Raw genomic sequence first — 20,204 nt, forward strand, 5'->3', positions numbered from 1 at the left:
GGAGGATCCAAAACCCCCACCAAATTTACTTTCTAGTAATGGTGTATTTGGTAGATCAAAGCCTCACCTTCAAATCTCATCTCTCCCTCCCTCTCGCTAACCCTCAAAGGGGAAGAACAAGCCATACAAGAGAAGTTCTGTTTTTGGGATGGGTTTTGCACATTACAAAGGGCCCCTTAAAGCTGCGTAGTGTTAGAAATGAGTCCCTGGATACTTAACCCAACATATAAGGAAAAATTTGCATAATGTGATTGCCTAGAGCCTGCTTCCATACTATAATAGATTATATAGATGGAGGTATCTTCACTCTCGGTCCAATACACATGAACCATTTATGTAAATGGCATTACACAATTAGTTCTTAGAACAATTGACTTCGATAATCACTTATTTGTACAATGGGTTCTAGCTTATACCATCACTGATAGTAGATTTGATCCAAATTTGTAGCTCTACTTTTCTAATTGCATTCATAGTCCCCATTGCATCTATCGCACCCTTATATGTGTTTGATATGTATTTGGTTGAAAACTTAACATGAGCTATTCATAAGTCACAAAAAAACATGAGCTATTCATATATGTATGTAAGTAGATTATTTATGGTTACTTCTGATCATTTTCATAATGGTAGATTTGGAAATTTAGATCCAAATTTAAAGGTGGTGATGACTTCACATTTTTTATCGTGGTACAAAGTAGGTAATTTAGATGAAGGTATGTAGCCTAATCTGTCTAATTTTTCATCAAATGGTGTGGGTAATTTATATATAGATTTGGGGACTTACTTTAGACTAGTTTTTGGTAATGGGGACATGGGGAATTTTAAAAATGAATTACTCATTGCCAATTGTTTTCTTTGATGACTAGAGTGTCTTAAATTGATAGCCAGATGATAATGTGTTTTCATGAGAATTTCTAGTATTTATCTCTTATCTTAATCACATCTTGTGAGGGTCAACATGGAGGCCACAAGTGATCTTTAGAAAGATACATCACTGGAAAATATTTAAAACCTTAGCTGGTTAGACTATTCGTGCATTCTGTCCTACAATTTAAGAGAAACACTACCAAGCCAGCTTGTCTTTCAAAAAGTCATTATTTTGTTTTTATGTCATTTAGATAGAAAGAATCTAGGCTCCGCAAGTGAACTCGATAGCATCCCCCAAGAGTTTGGATTGCTAGTTTGCTTTCAATATGTACTACTTTCTTCTTTCAGATATATTTTTCAAATAAGACTCTGCCACATCCCATCTTCATTAGCTGGCTTAAAAAATCCACTTGCCTATTACTACATATGCATTTATTTCCAAATTTAAGTTCTTAATACCCAAACCCTTGCTCTTTATGTTAGCATAACATGGCCCACTTAATAATTAGCAGGTCTATATTTTTGTTCCTACATCACTTTGCCAAAAGAATCTGATCTACAGCATTCTTTTAAAATTAAGTGATTCTACCTTGCATGGCAAGTGTACCAAGAAGAGAGACAAAAGAGAAACCCAGGTCCACACAACAATTAATATGTATTACGTGTTCTAACGACACTCTTAAGCCTGAGAGAATGACTAAAAAGTACTTTACAGCCTGAGATCTACTTCCCTAAACAAATTAAAGTGATAGCTCGACTCGATCAAGCAGCTTATCTTGTTCAACCAGCCAAGCTGTGATTTATGCCATTTGAAATTCTTGCGCAGTTCAAATATACCCATGCAGGCTATATACTATAGCCAAGAGCCATGTGTTAGCTAGTTCATCCTAAACCAAATGGCCTTGTGATCGAGTATATACATACAGGATAGCATAACAAAGGGTGCTCGTTCTCGGCGCAAGAGTTCATAAATTCAAGTCAAACATCAGCTATCTCGATAAACTAGAATTAGTCTTGTCCTCATTTCATGGTGGCCTAGTTATCTGTCATTTTTATAGACAGTACGTACATGAAATTGTCAAATGCATTGAAAACTAAATAAAGCTTCAAGCGGCAATGTCGGAGGAAAGCACGCATATATGCTTTGACTCTATGCTCTCCCAAGTGGCAATATAATATGTTGTCATTTGATTGCATTATTATATGGTACCGTGGTATGTGTGTGTGTGGTACTAATCTCTCAATTATCGTTTTAGTAACTGTTTCAAAAATAAATTAATATGCAACAAGTACTCTCTGCGCGCATGTATGATTTTAAGGTTTGTGCTCATCCTCATCATGTCCTCATCCATAGATACAGATACCCTTGGTTGGGAGGTCACCAATCTCAAACATTCCCAGCACGTCTCTCTTTGTAACAGGCATCAGCATTGTCAAATAGCTTGATTTAATTGTGAGTGGCGACTGGTGGCCCACCTGGCTGCCTAGCTACACAGCTGTTCAAAAAATGCCACATGGCATTTCAAATAGGAATTTAATTTAGTTTCTGCCATTACGATAGAAAGATCAATAGTCTGTACCTTTTTTTTTTTGGAAAGAAACTATACTTACGAAGTAAACTCCAACTTTCATTAAGCATCCCCAAAAGTTTGCATTATAGTTTGTTTTCAACATGAGCTTGTTCTTTCATGCACGTATGTTTTGTTTACAAAAGATTCTACCACATCCATCTTGATCAGTAGGCTTAAAAAATCATCTTGCTGATTAGGCATTGAGTTTGCTTAAAATACCCAAACCCCCTTGCTCTTTAGGTCGTTGGCATGATATGTGCCATCTATTTATTAATAAATATGTATCAGCGTGTGCTACACTTCCGTTCAGTTGACATTCTTTGAATCACCTGACCCAAAGAGTAGTTTACGGCTTGAGATCAACTTCCCGGCCAAACAAACTAAAGTGATTAGCAACTGGAATCTAGCCTGTTATGTTCAACCTAGCTGTGTTTTATGCAGTTTATTTAAAATTCTTGCACAGGTCATATACACGCAAACTAGCCTAAAAAACATGTAGCTAGCTCAACATGAACCAAATGGGCCTTTTGTGAGTGCATACTAGCAAGGACACAAATAGCAAGGGAAGAGTGCCCAGAGCAACTGGCAAAGTCTTCAAGGGTGGAGCTGCCGGTCCGGGGTTCGAACCCCGGCTCCCCATGCTGGCCTCCAAGAAGGCCGCGCCCAAGGTCAAGGTGGCACTTTTCAAAAAAAACAAAGGACACAAATAACAAAGGGTGCTCGTTTATGGCGTGAGAGTTCCCCCTTTTTCCTAAAAGAAAAAAAATGCTACAGTAACTAGCTATCGCATCGAATCTTACGATATGTGCATGAAGCATTAAATATTTGCACAGTTTGATTGAAAATTACGAGACGAACATTTTGAGCCTAATTAGTCCATGATTGAATACTAATTATCAAATAAAAACGAAAGTGCTATGATAGCCAAATTCCTAAAATTCACGAACTAAACACGCACTAACTTTAAACTAGAATTTCTCATGTCCTCCCTTGCTAGTGGCCGGGTTCTGTGACATTTTCTTACACAGTCCATATCTGGAGTCAAATGCACTTAAGACTAAAGAAACCTGACGTGCCAATAACGGAGGAAATCATGCAGTAATGCATGTGGGCCCCAAGTGGCAAGATAACGGTTGTTATCTGTAAATAATCCAAACAAACAAGAGAAGTGGCATATCTAGTGGTGGATCGGAAAAAAAATTACCTGCAGCGCGTCTGCAAACCGCATCTATCCCTGCATACGCGAATCAGACGGAAGACAACGTTCGCGAGGACAAGCAAGCCGCCTCCCCATGTACCACGCACACTCGGCTCGGCTTCACTCGTACGGGACTTGGTTCCTACACAGCGAGGCAAGCAGCACCGTAGCAGTGGATGCGGGTTGCACACGCGCTGCAGGGAATTTTTTTCTGGTGGATCTAGGGCCAGGCCTGGTCCAAGGTCCAAACACGCAACTTAATGTGCATCATCTTTGCAGAGCTATAAAATAAATGTAAAGGTACAAACACTAGGGCACACTACAATAGAGATGTTTTCCTCACTATCAAAAACGATCTTTAGAGCCAGTTCGTAAAACCGTCACTGTGCCATCGATTGTAAAGATAGGGTTTTGTAGCATCAGGTATTTAACCATCCCTGAAAAGCATTTCTATAGATGGTTGTGTTAAGCAATTCGCCCTTGAAAATTTGTTTTTAAGGGGCGGTTGGTCTAGCAAATAGATTTTTTTTTTGTGTTGGTTGCTCTATAACGACCACCCCTAAACCATGTTTCCTAATGCGGCTGCCTTAACGAAACCACTTTTTCAATGACAGTTGCGGTAAGGCAACCACAATTGAAACATTATTTTCGGGGGCTGTTGGCTTAAACAAACTGTTCCTAAAAATCTATTTACAAGGATGGTTCTGCTCAAACTGAACCGCCACTGAAATCCTATTTAAAATTTTAAAATTTTGCACCAGATTTAAAATCTTGGTTTCCCAGCAAATTCAAAACCCTATTTCATTTCATTTCATATTATTCAAAATAACTCATTATATGTATACATTATTAAGGTACTAGTTAATTAATACACACTTAAGGCACTAATTATTTAATACACACTTTAAGGCACTAGTTAATTAATACACACTTGCTTAGTGTGTGTTTGGATAGAGGGTTGGTGTGGGTTGGAGTAGGTTGGACCTAGTTTTCCTGCTAAGCAGATCTGGGTCGAACCCACATGGGTATATTCCCAGAAGATGCGGGTTGGACTCATCTGCTCAAAACCAAGGAACCGAGCCGACCTAGACGAATGGCGTCGGTCTCCGTCTTCTATCTAGGCGCCATGGCCGCAGTCGTGATGTCCGCTTCGTCTCCTCCGACGTCAAGCTCCTGTCCACGTCCGCCTCCACGCTGGCCCCGTCCCCGGTGCCCGCACCCGTGCCAGACCCGTTCCCGGTGCCCATCCCTGGCACCCACGCTAGACCCAGCCCTAGCATCGGCCCCACCCCCATCAATGGCGTCGACGCTAGGCGCCCCGCCCACATCCTCGTCCCCGGCATCGGCGCTGGCCCCGCCCCGTCCCCGACCCCGACGCCCACGCCGGCACTCTAGATTTCCACCAACAAAGCAGTGAGTGTGGCCAGGAAAAGCAGTGAGTCGCGGCAGTTTGCTTCCATGGGCGGGCAGCGCCGTTGACGACATGTGCCAACCACCTCCGATTTGATACTGCGAATCACGGCGGTTTGCTTCTGCGACACTCCCGTTCACACCTAGGCGCCTGCTTCCCCCACCCTCGCTATGGCACAGGAGGTAGAAGAAGCTGACATTGTGGGCCCTATGCTAACGTTGTGTAAAATGTCATCCACCCCAACCCACTCAATGTCTCATACCAAACAAAAAATTGGAATGGCCCCGACCCTCAAACCAAACATGAGATGGGTTCAATCCAACCCAAAAAACCGGGTTGGATCCAATGCAACCCACATGACCCCATAACCAAACACATGCTTCATGTACAACAAAGTATTTTTTGGATACTTTAATTTACAAACTATTAACATTATGTTTCATGTTAACAATGAACAGAAGGGCCTTTTGGTCAAAGCGTGAAGGGCCTAGTAACTAGAGATTGATGTGAGCCAAATAAGTTGGGCAAAAAAATCAGTCTAAATTGCTAACAAATTTTTTAACAATGCCTTTCTAACTGAGAACAAAAATTAGTAAAATAAATGTGTCGGTGTTTCGAGTTACCACCGATGAGTAAATTTGTATTATTGCGCGTCTGGCTTAGATGGTGTGCTTAGAGGACATGAGGTTTATATTGGTTTGGGCAGAAAGTCCCTACATCCAGTTCGTCGCTGTTGCTCGTGTTACTAGCACCGAAAGTTTGTAGTAGGGGTTACAAACGGACGAGAGAGGGAAAGGATCCCAAGTCTCTAGTGAAAGGAGTGAGTGGGTGCTGAGAGCTCGATCGCTGCTCAGCTGTGCATTCGTGTCATGCTCTTGTGCGGATCTGTATCGGATCTTGATGGGTCGATCGGTTTGGGATCCCCTTCATGAGGTGCCCTGCTTTCTCTTTTATAGGCCAAGGGAAAGCGTGGGTTATAGCGGAGGAAAAGGAGAAGAACGAGAGATAGGAAGGCCTCTAGGATCACCGGGTCCTTCTTCTACTTCATGTGTGTCATGCTGACCCTGTAGATGTCAATAGGGATGGCGCCACGTCGTGGTCCTGTCCGTCACTGACGCCATGCGCAGGCGTCATCCGCCGATCATAGCACTCTACTCCATCCGGGCGGATATCGTGGTGAACTGACATACCTATCAGTGTTCGTACGAGGGTTAGGTAGAACAACACAGGTACGCCCGATGCTCTTCTTGATGTGAATCCTCAGGTATGGCCCGTCGTGGCCGTGGGTTACATCGGGGTGTGCCGGTCTCTCCCTTGGTGTTAGAGTTTTGACCCAGGCACATATGCTTGGACCTGGAGTGGTTGGCGGTGGTATGGGTCCATGTCGGGTGAGACGGAGCTCGCACCCTAGAGGTTGGGTGAGGCGGAGATCATGGCCTTAGGATCGGGTGAGGTGGAGCCCGTCCTTGGAGGTCGAGCAAGGCGGAGCCCGCGGCCTCAGGGTTGGGTGAGGTGAAGCCCGCCCCTAGAGGTCGGGTGAGGCGAATCCTGCCCCTAGAGGTCCGGTGAGGCGGAAATTGCGGCCTCAGGGTTGGGCGAGGCAGAGTCCGCCCTCGAAGCTCAGGTGAGGCGGAGCCCATGGCCTCAGGGTCAGGTGAGGCGAAGCCTGACTAGAGAGGTCGGGCTAGGCAGAGATCGTGGCCTTAGGGTCGGGCGAGGTGGAGCCCGTGGCATTGAGGTCGGGTGAGGCGGAGACCGCTCCTAGAGGTCAGGCTAGGCAGAGATCACGACCTCAGGGTTGGTCGAGGCGGAGATCATGGCCTCAGGGTTGGGCGAGGCGGAGTCCGCCCTCGAAGCTCAGGTGAGGCGGAGCCCATGGCCTCAGGGTCAGGTGAGGCGAAGCCTGACTAGAGAGGTCGGGCTAGGCAGAGATCGTGGCCTTAGGGTCGGGCGAGGTGGAGCCCGTGGCATTGAGGTCGGGTGAGGCGGAGCTCGCCCCTAGAGGTCAGGCGAGGCGGAGATCGTGGTCTCGGTGTCAAGTGAGGTAGAGCCTGCCCCTAGAGGTCGAGCGAGGCAGAGCCCACGGCCTCAAGGTCAAGTGAGGCGGAGCCTGCCCTAGAGGTTGGGCAAGGTGGAGATCGTGGCCTCAGGGTTGGGTGAGGCGAAGCACACTCTCGGAAGTCGGGCGAGGCAGAGATCGTGGCCTCGAGGTCAGGCGAGGCGGAGATCATGGCCTCGGGGTCAGGCAAGGTGGAGCCTACGCACCTGGGGGTTGGTTGGAGCTATAGGTGCGCTCTTGACTGCTCGGTTGAATCAATGTTGATGACCATTAGCTCCTCCTCTTCGGGTACCCTAGTATTGGTCTCCGACAGTATCCCCCGAGCCTACGGAGGAGTAGAATACTCCTTCGGAGGCTTTTTCCGAATAGGACTCTGAGGGCCTTGGCCTTTTCTTGTCACCCACAGCATGTCCTAGGGACGGTGATTCCCTTTAGTCATGATCGGGCCTCTCGGGGGTATAGCCGTGAGATTTGGTGGGTCAAAAAAGGTCTTTCCTGATTTTGACCTCCTAGTGTCTGTCGTTCTACGACCGTGCATTCGGTCTCCTTGCGAGTCCAACTTTCCTAGAGCCTCCGCATGTAGTAGGGGTCCAGTTGAGGGTCAACTCATCTTTGTGATCTTTACCCCATCCACGGTTTTTGCAACCGGAGGGGTTGAGCTAACATCACTTGCCTCGATGGCTCGAGTGACACGCTCGGTGAGCTTGCTAACAGGCATGTTTGAGTGGAATCCAGGTCCATCGTTCATCATAGGGTTGGCATAGCCCTCATGTGGCATTCCACTGCTCCTTAACCCCCTCCCGGCAGATGCCCGAGTCCTTCTAGAGACCGACTTAGGTGGCCCGTTGGCCTCCCCTCGATGGAGATTCTATGGGCATGGCTTGAGGTTAGGATCGAACGAGAAGGTCAAGATGACCCTGTTCGCTTCTGAGTAGGTTAGGCAAAGGCCGTTGGGGCTCATCTACATTTTCTCTCCTAGCTCTGTTTGACATGAGGTAGCCTCGAGCCCTTCGTGGGACAGCCTTCGAACCTCAGTTGGTCAGATTCCTGAGTTGGGGTCAGGAGGCTCGAGCCCCTGAGCCCCGTTGGGCTCGGTAGGGGTCGGCCGAGTTTTATGCGTCACCCCGTCCATAGTTTTTGCAACCGAAGGGGCTGAGCTAACGACACTTGCCTCGATGGCTTGAGTGTCGCGCTCGGCGAGCTCGCTAACGGGCATATCAGAGTGGAATCCGGGTCCATCATTCATGACGGGGTTGGCATAGCCCTCATGTGGCATTCCACTACTCCTTAACCCCACCTCTTGATAGATGCCAAAGTTGTTTCGGAGACCGACTTAGGTGGCCCATTGGCCTACCCTCGGTGGAGATTCTGTGGGCATGGCTCGAGGTTAGGAATGAATGAGAAGGTCGAGATGACCCTGTCTACTTCTGAGCAGGTCGTTCAAAGGCCATTGGGGCTCATCTGCATTTTCTCCTCTGGCTCTGTTTAACGTGAGGTGGCCTCAAGCCCTTCACGGGCCGGCCTAAAAACTCGGTCAGTCGCCACTCATATCGAATGAGACAACTACCGCTTAGTGACGTGACACGACGTGAAGCATTGTGATGCAATAATTGCATATGCGATGCTTGAATATATGGGATGGATGTATGGATGAATGTATGAAAGCATGCATGGGAATGGATGAATGAATGATCATGCATTGGAAAAGCAGAATGGGGGTTTGTAAAGTTACCTCAATGGCTTGACTGATAGGTTCGGGGAGCTCTTATCGGATATGTCTGAGTGGAATCTGGGTCCATCGTTTGAGATAGAGTTGGCATAACCCGCATGGGGCCACCCACTGCTCCTTACCCATCTCTCAGCAGTGGCCCAAGCCATCCGATCGACTTGGGTGACCTACTGGCCTCTCCTTGATGGAGATTTCATAGGTAGGCCCCTCCAAACCCTTCCTGGGAAGGTGGAGGCTAAAGCTCGGAGTGTGGGCAACTAACTCTGATCACGCTGGTGAGAAAAAATGCCGTAGCCACTGGGGAAGAGGTTTCTTGTGGTCCGACCAATTTTACTCAGCGTTTGTCTCCACAAACCTTGCCTCTAGTTTTTCAACATGAAAAAGAGTCGAGCACAGAGAATGTATACCGAATAGACATAATCTTACTAGCCCTTGAGTGAGGGCTGACCCCTAGCCATTGCTGGAGTTGGGCGTCACTTAGAGATCATGGAGTAGATAGCGAAACCAATAGGAGAAGACGTGCGTAAATTAAGGGTGACCCATCTCTCGGCAGCGGCTCGGGCCGTCCGATCAACTTGGGTGACCCGTTGACATAGGACTTACCTTGATGGCTCGAGTGATAGGTTTGGGGAGCTCTTACCAGATATTTTTGAGTGGAATCTAGTTCCATCGTTCATGATGGGGTTGGCATAACCCGCATGGGGCATCCTACTGCTCCTTGCCCATCTCTCAATAGCGGCCCGAGCCATCTGACCGACCTGGGTGACTCGCTGGCATAGGACTTTCCTGTAGAGATAGAGGATGAGATCATCCTCCCCAAAAATTTTGTTAAGCAAATAAGCCAGGCAGCGAACATGGAACAAGTGAACAAGCTCTTAAATTTCGTTATGGCCAAACGGATTTTTAGGCCTTCTCCCCTTTTTGTATAAAAAGGTTAATGCATTCTGACCCTTTCCATCATTAAGGCTATAAAGCCTAGGGTGTGGGTGAACAAACTCTGATCATGCTGGTGAGCAAAAACATCATAGCCACTGGGGCATAGGTTTCTCGTAGTCCAACTAGTTTTACTCAGTGTTCATTTCCACAACCCTTGCTTCTAGGTCTTAATGTGAGAGAAGGTCAAGCACAGAGAATGTTTGCCAGGTGGATATACTCTTAGATGCGTACTGACTCTTTCCGTAGTTAAGGCTAGAAAAGCTTAGGGTGCAGAAAAACTTTGATCACGCCGGTGAGCAAAAACGTCATAGCCGCTGGGGCGTCGGTTTCTTGCAGTCTGTCCAGTTTTACTCAGCATCTATTTCCACAACCCTTGCTTATGGGTCTTAACGTGAGAAAGGGTTGGACATAGAGAATGTCTACTAGATGGATATACTCTTAGATGCATACTGGCTCTTTCCGTAGTTAAGGATAGAAAGCTCGGGGTGTGAAAAAAACTCTGATCACGCTGGTAAGCAAAACGCCATAGCCACTGGGGCATAGGTTTCTTGCAGTCCGACCAGTTTTACTCAATGTCTATTTCTGCAACCCTTGCTTCTGGGTCTTAACATGAGAAAGGGTCAGGCGTAGAGAATGTCTACCGGATAGATATGCTCATACTAGCCCTCGAGTGAGGCCTGACCCCCTGCCATTGCTGGGGTCGGGTGTCACTAAAGATTGGGGAGTTGGTAGCAAAACTGATAAGAGAAAGTGTGCGTATATTAAGGGTAAAAATGATGTAGTTGTGTGATGTTCCAAGCGTTGATGAAGACTTCGCCATTGATGGTCTTGAGCTTGTAGGTGCCTGGTCAGAGCACCACCATGACGACATATGGTCCCTCCCATGGCGGAGAGAGCTTGTGGCAGTTCTTGTTGCTCTGGACGAGGCAGAGCACCATGTCCTCGACGTTAAACGCCTGACCCCACACTCGACAGCTATGGTATCGCCGTAACACTTGCTGGTACTTGGCCAAGCGAAGGAGGCCAACATCATGCACTTCATCTAGCTGGTCCATGGCATCCTCGAGGGACGCCTTGGCTCCTTGTTCATCATACGCCCTGACCCTTGGCACTCCATAATTGAGGTCGGTATGGAGGATAGCCTTAGAACCATAGACCATGAAGAATGGTGTCTAGCTGGTGGCTTGGCTCAAGGTCATCCTCAGGCTCCTGTGACCACGGGAGCTCCGCGACCCATCATCTGCCAAACTTGTTCAACCGGTGGAAGATCCTAGGCTTGAGGCCTTGTAGGACCATGCCGTTTGCGCGCTCGACCTGCCCATTCGTGTGGGGGTGTGCCATGACGGACCAATCGACGTGGATGTGGTATTCATCATAGAATTGGAGGAACTTCTTTTTGGTGAACTGTGTGACGTTGTTCGTGAAGATGGAGTTCGGGACCCCAAAGCGATGGACGATGTCGAGGAAGAACAGCACTGCTTGCTCGAACTTGATCGTGGAGATTGATCAAGCCTCTATCCACTTTGTAAACTTGTCTACGTTGACAAGCAAGTGCATATAGCCCCCAGGCGCCCTCTTGAGAGGTCTGTCCAGATCGAGCCCCTAGACCACTAATGGCCACGTGATGGGGATCGTTTGGAGTGCTTGGGCCGGTAGGTGGGTCTACCGAGCGTAGTATTGACACCCTTCGCAGGTGCACACGATATGTTCAGCTCAGCTACCGTGGTTCGCCAGTAGAAGTCTTGCCAGAACATGTTTCTAACTAGGGTTCTAGGCACAACATGGTGACCACAGATCCCATCATGGATGTCGCTTAGCAATCACTTTCCCTTGTTCGATGGGGATGCAGCGCTGTAGGATACCGGTGTGGCTTTACCTATAGAGCTCACTCTCAATAAGGACAAAGGGCTTGGTGTGACGCGCTAGCCACCGAGCCTCCGTTTTGTCCGTCGACAGCGCCTCACGGAGGAGGTAGTCAAGGTAAGGTGTCCTCTAGTCGGCCAGAGGGTTGGAATCTGTCGCTAGATCCTCATGAAGCTCCATGACTTTGGGTTCAGATGGAGCCAATGGATGGTTAGCCCCCAAGCCTAGGGTAGGTGTCCCATCACCGGCTTGTTCCAACTCCTCATAGCAGACCGAGGGCTTGTACTGATCACTAGCGAAGACACCCATCGGCACCAGCTCTCGGATGGACGCCGTTTTTGCTAGCACGTCAGCCACCTCGTTGAGACGCCTCGGGATGTGATTCAGCTCGAGACCTTCGAACTTGTCCTCTAGCTGGCGGACCTCTTAGCAATATGCAGTCATCTTGGCGTTGTGGTAGCTTGATTCCTTCATGACTTGGTCGATAACCAGCTAGGAGTCACCCTGGACATCAAGCTATTAGATACCTAGCTCGACAGCGATGTGTAGGCCATTGATGAGTGCCTCATGCTCGGCCACATTGTTGGAGGAGGGGAAATGGATGCAAACCATGTACCTCAAGTGTACCTCAAGGGGCAAAACGAAGACCAGCCCCGCGCCGACGCCTTTCTTCATCAGCGATCCATCAAACTACATCGTCCAATACTCTTGGTCGACAACTGCTGGCGGCATTTAGACCTTGGTCCACTCTACAATGAAATCAACCAGCACTTGGGACTTGATGGCCATCCAAGGAGCACACAAAATGCCTTGACCCATCAGCTTGAGTGCCTACTTCGTGATACTTCATGTGGCATCCTGGTTTTGGGCGACCTCGCTGAGAGGGAAGGACATCACGACCGTCACCGGATGCGACTCGAAGTAGTGACATAACTTCCTTTTGGCGATGAGGATGGTGTACAGGAGTTTTTGGATTTGGGGGTGGCGAGTCTTAGAATCAGACAAGACCTTGCTAATGAAGTACACCGGACGCTGCACTTTGAGGGTGTGTCCCTCTTCTTCCTGCTCCACCACTAGGGCGGCGCTGACCACTTGCATGGTGGCCACAATGTAGAGCAGAAGCGATTCCCCATCGGTCGGAGGGACCAGGATCGAGGCCTTCGTCAGAAGCTACTTGACCATGTCAAGTGCCTCCTGGGCCTCGGGCGTCCATTCAAAATGGTCAGCCTTCTTCAGGAGCTAATAGAGGGGAGACCACGTTCGCAGAGGATCGAGATAAAGCGGTTGAGCACGGTGAGGCACCCTATAACTCGTTGTACCCCCTTTAAGTTCTGAATCAGGCCCATCGTCATGATGGCTGAGATCTTCTCTGGGTTGGCTTCGATGCCACGCTCGGAGATGATAAAACCTAGTAGTATACCCCTTGGGACCCTGAAAACGCACTTCTAGGGGTTGAGCTTAATGTTGCTTGCTTGGAGTTTTGCGAAGGTCTACTCTAGGTTGGCTATGACCTAGTCAGCCCGTTTGGACTTGATCATGATGTCATCCACGTAGGCCTCAATGGTTCGCCTGATGAGGTCCCCGAAACATTTGAGCATACAACGCTGGTACATAGCCCCCACGTTTTTCAAACCGAACAGCATTGTGACGTAGCAGAACGATTCGAATGGGGTGATGAAAGATGTTGCGAGCTGGTCGTACTCTTTCATCGTAATTTAATGGTACCTAGAGTATGCATCAAGGAAGCAAAGGGTTTCACACGCTGAGGTTAAGTCGAGTACTTGGTCTATGCGTGGCAAAGGAAATGGATCCTTTAGACACGCTTTGTTGAGACCCGTGTATTTGACACATATTCTCCATTTCCTACTCTTTTTTTGTACTAGAACGGGATTGGCTAACCACTAGGGGTGGTATACTTCCTTGATGAACCCAGCTACCAAAAGCTTCATAATCTTCTCGCTGATGGCCCTATGCTTCTCCTCGTCGAAGCGATGCAGGCGCTGCTTCACTGGCGCGGAGCCTGGCCTGATCTTCAAGGCATGCTCGATGACTTCTCTTGGAATACATGGCATGTCTAAGGGTTTCCACGCAAAGATGTCTTTGTTGGCACGGAGGAAGTCGACGAGCGAGCTTTCCTATTCGGAGGAAAGCGTGGTGCCAATGTGCACCACTTTGCCCTTGGAGCCACTGGGGTCTATGAGGACCTCCTTGGCATCCTCTATAGGCTCAAAAGACCCGACCGACCACTTGGGGTTGGGTGCTTCTTTGGCGACCTCCTTCCTGATGGCCGCAAGCTCCTTAGAGGCGATGATTGTCATGGCGTGTTCGTAGCACTCGACCTTGCACTCATAGGCGCGCTGGAAGGAGGTGCCAATGGTGATGACCCCGCATGGTCCTAGCATCTTCAACTTCAGATAGGTGTAGTCGGCGATGACCATGAACTTCACATAGCATGGATGTCCTAGGATGGCATGGTAGGTTCCATGGAACCCGACCACCTTGAAGGTAAGGGTCTCCATTCTATAATTGGTTGGATCCCCAAAGGTGATGGGTAGATCAATCTACCCAAGTGGCACAGCCTGCTTTCTAGGAACGATGCTATGGAAAGGCGCTTCGGTCGGTCGGATGCGCGATCAGTCGATGCCCATGGCGTCGAGCGTTTTGACGTACATGATGTTGAGGTCACTGCCTCCATCCAACAGTACCTCAGTGAGCCGCTTCGTGCCGATGATTGGGTCGACCACGAGCGGCTATCTCCCTGGTTGTGGGATGCTCTCCAGGTGGTCGGTCCAATCAAAGGTTATGGTAGTCTTTGACCATCAAATGAAGATAGGCACGGCCAGCTTGATCGTATAGACCTCACGGCATGTGAGCATTTGGCGGCGCTTGGAGTCGTAGGCCGCCGACCTTTCAAAGATCATGAGGCTGCCATCCAGCATCGAAAAGCCAAAGTCCTTCCCCTCGGCATCGTCCATGGATGGTTTGGGTCCCTTCCTATGCTCCCCCTTATTGTAGCCTCTGGACAAGAACCACTTTATGAGACTATGGTCCTTGTATAGATTCTTGATGGGGAAAGCATGGTTCAAACATGGTCCTTCGAGCAGCTTCTTGAAGTGGTCTAGGGCTACCCTCGGTGGGCTTCTGACCCCCTTGTGGTCGGCAGCGGCCACGAACGAGCCCTCACACCACTGCTTGTTCTTCTTCTTGTTGGGACAGTTGGAGGTGCCTTCGCTGACGTCCTCGTCCCGCTTTGCCTTGCCCTTAAGGCGGTCGAAGATCGCTCTGACCGCCTCTATGCCTGAGGCATGGCTAGTGGTGATGTCGAGGAGCTCCTTGGTGGTTCGTGGGCCCTTACATCCTAGCTTGTGAACTAGGGACTCGCAGGTGGTCCCAGACAGTAAGGCTCCTATGACGTTGGTGTCGACGATGTTAGGCAGCTTGTTGCACTACTGGGAGAAGCACCAGATATACCAATGAAGAGTTTCCTTGGCCTTCTTTCAGTAGTTTTTGAGATCCCATGGGTTTCTAGGATGCACATATGTGCCCTAGAAGTTTTCCATGAAGATCTCTTTCAGGTCCGCCCAACTTTGGATTCTATTGGGCGAAAGGTGTTCCAACCACGTTCGCGTCGAATCAGCCAGGAACAATGGAAGGTTGTGGATAATGAAATCATCATTATCTGCTCCACCAGCTTCACAAGTAAGCCGATAATCCTCGAGCCACAATCCAAGGTTCATTTCCCTGGAGTATTTTGGGATGTTGGTCGGCGGTCGGTACCGTGGTGGAAAGGTGGCATTGAGGATGTGTCGGCCAAAGGCCTAAGGTCCCGACAAGTCGGGGCTTAGGTTTTGGTCCTCGCCGCTGTTGTAGCATCCTCCACAATGAGGGTGGTAGCCATGGCTGGCCCCCTCCCTTGTGTCACCGTGGGCACATCTGCGGGCATCTAGGGTGTCGCACACATCACGGTTGCGGTCGAGATACTCGTGCACTGGGACCGCGGTGCGTAGCCTACTGCCTCGCAGCACCTAGTGGACTGACACGTCCATGTTGGGTCGCTCTGAGGGCACGCGATGGCTGGCGTTGAGGTCACGTCGTTGGGACAACGAGCTCTCAGCCTATTACACTGATGGGCCCGATGATCCTCAGGCATCATGGGCCCTAGAAGCCCTCGGAGCAAGGCCGCCACAGCAGCGATGTTTTGGCTCGCCCGGGTGAAGTGTGGGAGGGCTTCATCGTCCTCGAGGATCCTTCGGTTCACATCACAGGCCACGGTGCGCGCACGCCCATCGTCTTCGTGGCGCTCGAGCTCCATGTGTTCCTGCTCGAGCTGGAGTCGTGCTTCCTCGAGCTCTTGGTGCTGGGCCTTCAGCTGCTCCACCAGTAGGTGAGGTGGGGCCCCTACATCCCTCTTGAAATTGTCATCGAGGTCATTCATTGGGGTAGCCTCTCCCTCATGGAAGCTTACAACGTGTCCCTTGGGGGTACCTGCCACAAAACATTCATGAGAAGGGTGATGACTCCCCCCGCTGGAGTTAGAGTCATAGGGCGATCCCAATTCTCCCACGAGGAGGTCGTGGAAAGATTCTGTGACATATTCGATCATCCCCATGAACTCGTCGTTCTCGGGGGATGGAGGCATGCGTTGCGCCACAGGGTGGCTAATGGTCTCTATGGTGTTGCGGAGATCGGACAGGAGCGCTGTCGGGGCACTCTAGATGAGGTATTCTAGGGAGAGCGGCTCTCCTCCGACAAGCTACATCATGATGTTGGCGAATGAGAAGGTGAGGTGGTGCAAGTCCTCCTAGGACGGTCGGGGTCCTAGGAAGGCGCCGAGCTAGCGCTCTTGCCTCCTATAATTGAAGCCAAGGAGCTAGTCTCTCATGGGGGTGCGGGTGTTCGGTGCGTGCATCTACAGCTCCTCAAGCGCCTCGGCGATTGCGTCAAGGCCGGTGAAGTAGAGAGGTTGGATGGCGGCGGGAGCCTGCACCAACTCTCCCTCCATCGTGACGATGAAGTCTAGGTTCCTGAAGCGCACATGCGCACCTGGGACCTAGCTGATGCCATGAATAGCCATTCAAGGCCTGGTGTGGATGTTGAGATGCGCAAAAGGCCCCTACCTGGCGCACCAACTGTTGGTGTTTTGAGTTACCACCGATGAGTAAATTTGTATTATTGCACATCTAGCTCTGATGGTGTGCTTAGAGGACATGAAGTTTATACTGGTTCGGACAGAAAGTCCCTACGTCTAGTTCGTCGCTGCTGCTCGTGTTACAAATGGGTGAGAGAGGGAAAGGATCCCAAGTCTCTGGTGAAAGGAGTGAGTGGGTGTTGTGAGCTCGATCGCTGCTCAGTTGTGCGTTCGTGTCGTGCTCTTGTGAGAATCTGTGTTGGATCTTGATGGGTCGATCGGTTTGGGATTCCCTTCATCGAGCGTCCTACTTTCCCTTTAATAGGCCAAGGGAAGGCACGGGTTATAGTGGAGGAAAAAGAGAAGAATGAGAGAGAGGAAGGCCTCCAAGATCATCGGGTCCTTCTTCTCCTTCATGCGGGTCCCACCGACCCTGTAGATGTCAATAGGGATGACTCCACGTCGTTGTCCTATCCGTCACTGGCGCCATGCGTAGGCGTCACCCACCGGTCATGGCGCTCCACTCTGTCCTAGCGGATGTCATGGTAAACTGATGTGCCTGTCAGTGGTCGTACGAGGGTTAGGCAGAATAGCATCGGTACGCCCGACGCTATTCTTGATGTGATCCTCAGGTATGGCCTGTCGTAGCCACAGGTTACATTGGGGCGTGCCTATCTCTCCCTTGGTGTTAGAGTTTTGACCCAGGCCCATACGCTTGGACCTGGAGTGGTTGGCGGCGGTATGGGTCCCCATCGGGCGAGACAAAGCCTGCACCCCAGAGGTCCGGTGAGGCGAAGATCGCGGCCTCGGGGTCGGGTGAGGCGGAGCCCACCCTAGAGTTTGGGCTAGATGGAGATCGTGGCCTCAGGGTCGGGCGAGGCGGAGCCCACGGCCTCGGGGTCGGGTGAGATGGAGCCCACCCCCTGAGGTCGGGCAAGGCGGAGATCATGGCCTCAAGGTCGGGCAAAGGATGAGCCCGCCCCTGGAGGTCGAGCGAGGCGGAGCCCGCCCCCAGAGGTTGATCGAGGCGGAGATCGTGGCCTCGGGGTCGGGCGAGGCAGAGCTCACCCCCAGAGGTCGGGCGAGGCGGAGATCACGGCCTGAGGGTCGGGCGAGGCAGAGCCTGCCCCTGGAGGTCGGGCGAGGTGGAGCCCGTGGCCTCAGGGTCGGGTGAGGCAGAGCCCGCCCCCAGAGGTCGGACGAGGCGGAGATCGTGACCTCAGGGTCGGGCGAGGCAGAGTCCACCCCCGGAGGTCGGGCGAGGCGGAGCCCATGGCCTTAGGGTCAGGTGAGACGGAGCCCGCCCCCAGAGATTGGGCAAGGCGGAGCCCGCCCCCGGAGGTCGAGCGAGGTGGAGATAGCAGCCTTAGGGTCGGGCGAGGCGGAGCCTGCGCACCTAGGGGTCGATTGGAGCTGGAGGTGCGCTCATAACTGCTCGGTTGAATCAATGTTGATACCCATTAGCCCCTCCTCTTCGGGTACCCTAGTATTGGTCCCCGACAAAATGTAAAGGTAAATTTTGAAAAGACTTTAGGGATGGCATAAACTTACCTCTAAAACCCAACTCCTTTAAAGATTCAAAGGACAAACCTCTATTTTTGCAATTTCTTGCCTCCAAGTGAACTCAACAATAGCATGAAAGCTATAGTCATGCATGACCAACTACAATTGCGAGGAGCAAGAAGGGTATTTGCAGGGAGTTCTTTTATATGGCCGGTTGACTACGCAAACCACCCCTATTAATAAGGTTTAGACACAGTTCTCTTGACATCACCACCCCTGATAATCTGGTTTTTTATTGACGGTTCAGTTAAGATAACTGCCCCTAGAAATCCTATTTTCAGAGACGGTTCTGTTACCAGAACCGCCCTAAAAATAGAAACGTCTCTAGGGACGGTTTGCTTAACAAAACCGCTCCAGAAAATAGATTTTTAGAGATGGTTCATGAGCTACAGTGCTCCTGACCCAAGTTGCTAGCGGTTTCTTATGTCATCCATTTCTGTTAGAAATGAGAGCCGTCTATAAAAAAGATTTCTGCCATCTGTAAAAAGATTTTTGTACTAGTGATAGCAGGCTCATCACCGATGGTTCCAAGGCCAAATAAGCAACTTACCGGAGATCATCGTTTGGGCCTCCAATTTGCTTGTTTGTTCCTCTGATTGGATGAGTACAATTTGTCCCGCCCAATGGAAACTGGCGTTAGTATGAGGTCCCCCAACCCAAACTTATTTTCTTGTCCTACCACCTCTTGCATGACTTAGCTGCACTCTAGAGAGAGCGACACTACTACACAACAGACAATCCCTACTAGCCCATCATTGTCGGGTATGATGGAGCCAGGCAGTAATCTTGCTTCACTACCGAGTTGTAATGTAGGATCCAGTCTGTGATTGCCGACCCGTGAGACCCGATAGCGACACCAATCACGGCCAGGTGGAGGAAGGACCTGACAGTAATAGATACCAATGCCGAATAAGAGGAGAGACAAAAAGAGAACCATATATAATATGCATATTCAAATGTGGATTACTCCCTCTGTCCCAAAAAGAAGGACGTTTTTTACTTTTAGACATTGGCCCCATTTGGCTTACCTTATAATCCGTACTATCCAACTTATTTTTTAGCCAGAACATTATTTTTCTCTCACACCAATTCAGCCAGAACAGTATTTTTCAGCCAATTTAGCCAAGTTTCAGCAAGCCGAACAGGGCCATTGTGTTTGACCATTCATCTTATTCAAAAATTATAAAATAAATAAATTATTATTAAAGTATCTCTAATGATAAAATAAGTCATAACAAAATAAATGATATTTATACAAAAAATTTGAATAAGACGTGTCGATAGAATATCGTCGGCAGTTCTCCGACGGGTATCCCACGAAGGTAGATTGATCGGTAGGGGAGCGTGAGATCAAGAACAAGAAGGCAACAGAGACACACGAGTTAGACAGGTTCAGGCCGTCAGTATGATGTAATACCCTGCTCCTATGGTCTGTTGGTTTATATTAGCTATCGTATGATATTGCCTATCTTTGGAGAGGGTCCCTGTCCACCTTATATAGTCCGGGGAGCAGGGTCACAAGTCGGTTAGATCTGAGAGATAACCAGAAAGTAACAACTGATTACAGAAATCTTGGGATCATACATATCCTAATAGATCTCGTAGTATCTTTGGAATATCTTTCAGATGTCTTGCGGAAGGCGCCGACCAGAGTCGTGCCCCGCAAGGCTTCGTCTTGTGGGCTGGGCCGCCCCTGAGGGCGCAACCCATGTGGTCTGCCGTAGATACCGGCAGCCATACCCCCACAGCTAGTCCTCGAGCCTGACAGTAGGTGACGTAGTTACGTGGTGCCAGGGTCAGAAAGTATAAGACCAGCCGAGCTGGCAGCCAGTCCCCGAGCGTAGCCACGAGATGAGAACAAGCACATTCACCGCAA

Source organism: Miscanthus floridulus, chromosome 17, assembly GCF_019320115.1.
Source record: "Miscanthus floridulus cultivar M001 chromosome 17, ASM1932011v1, whole genome shotgun sequence".
NCBI lineage: Eukaryota > Viridiplantae > Streptophyta > Magnoliopsida > Poales > Poaceae > Miscanthus > Miscanthus floridulus.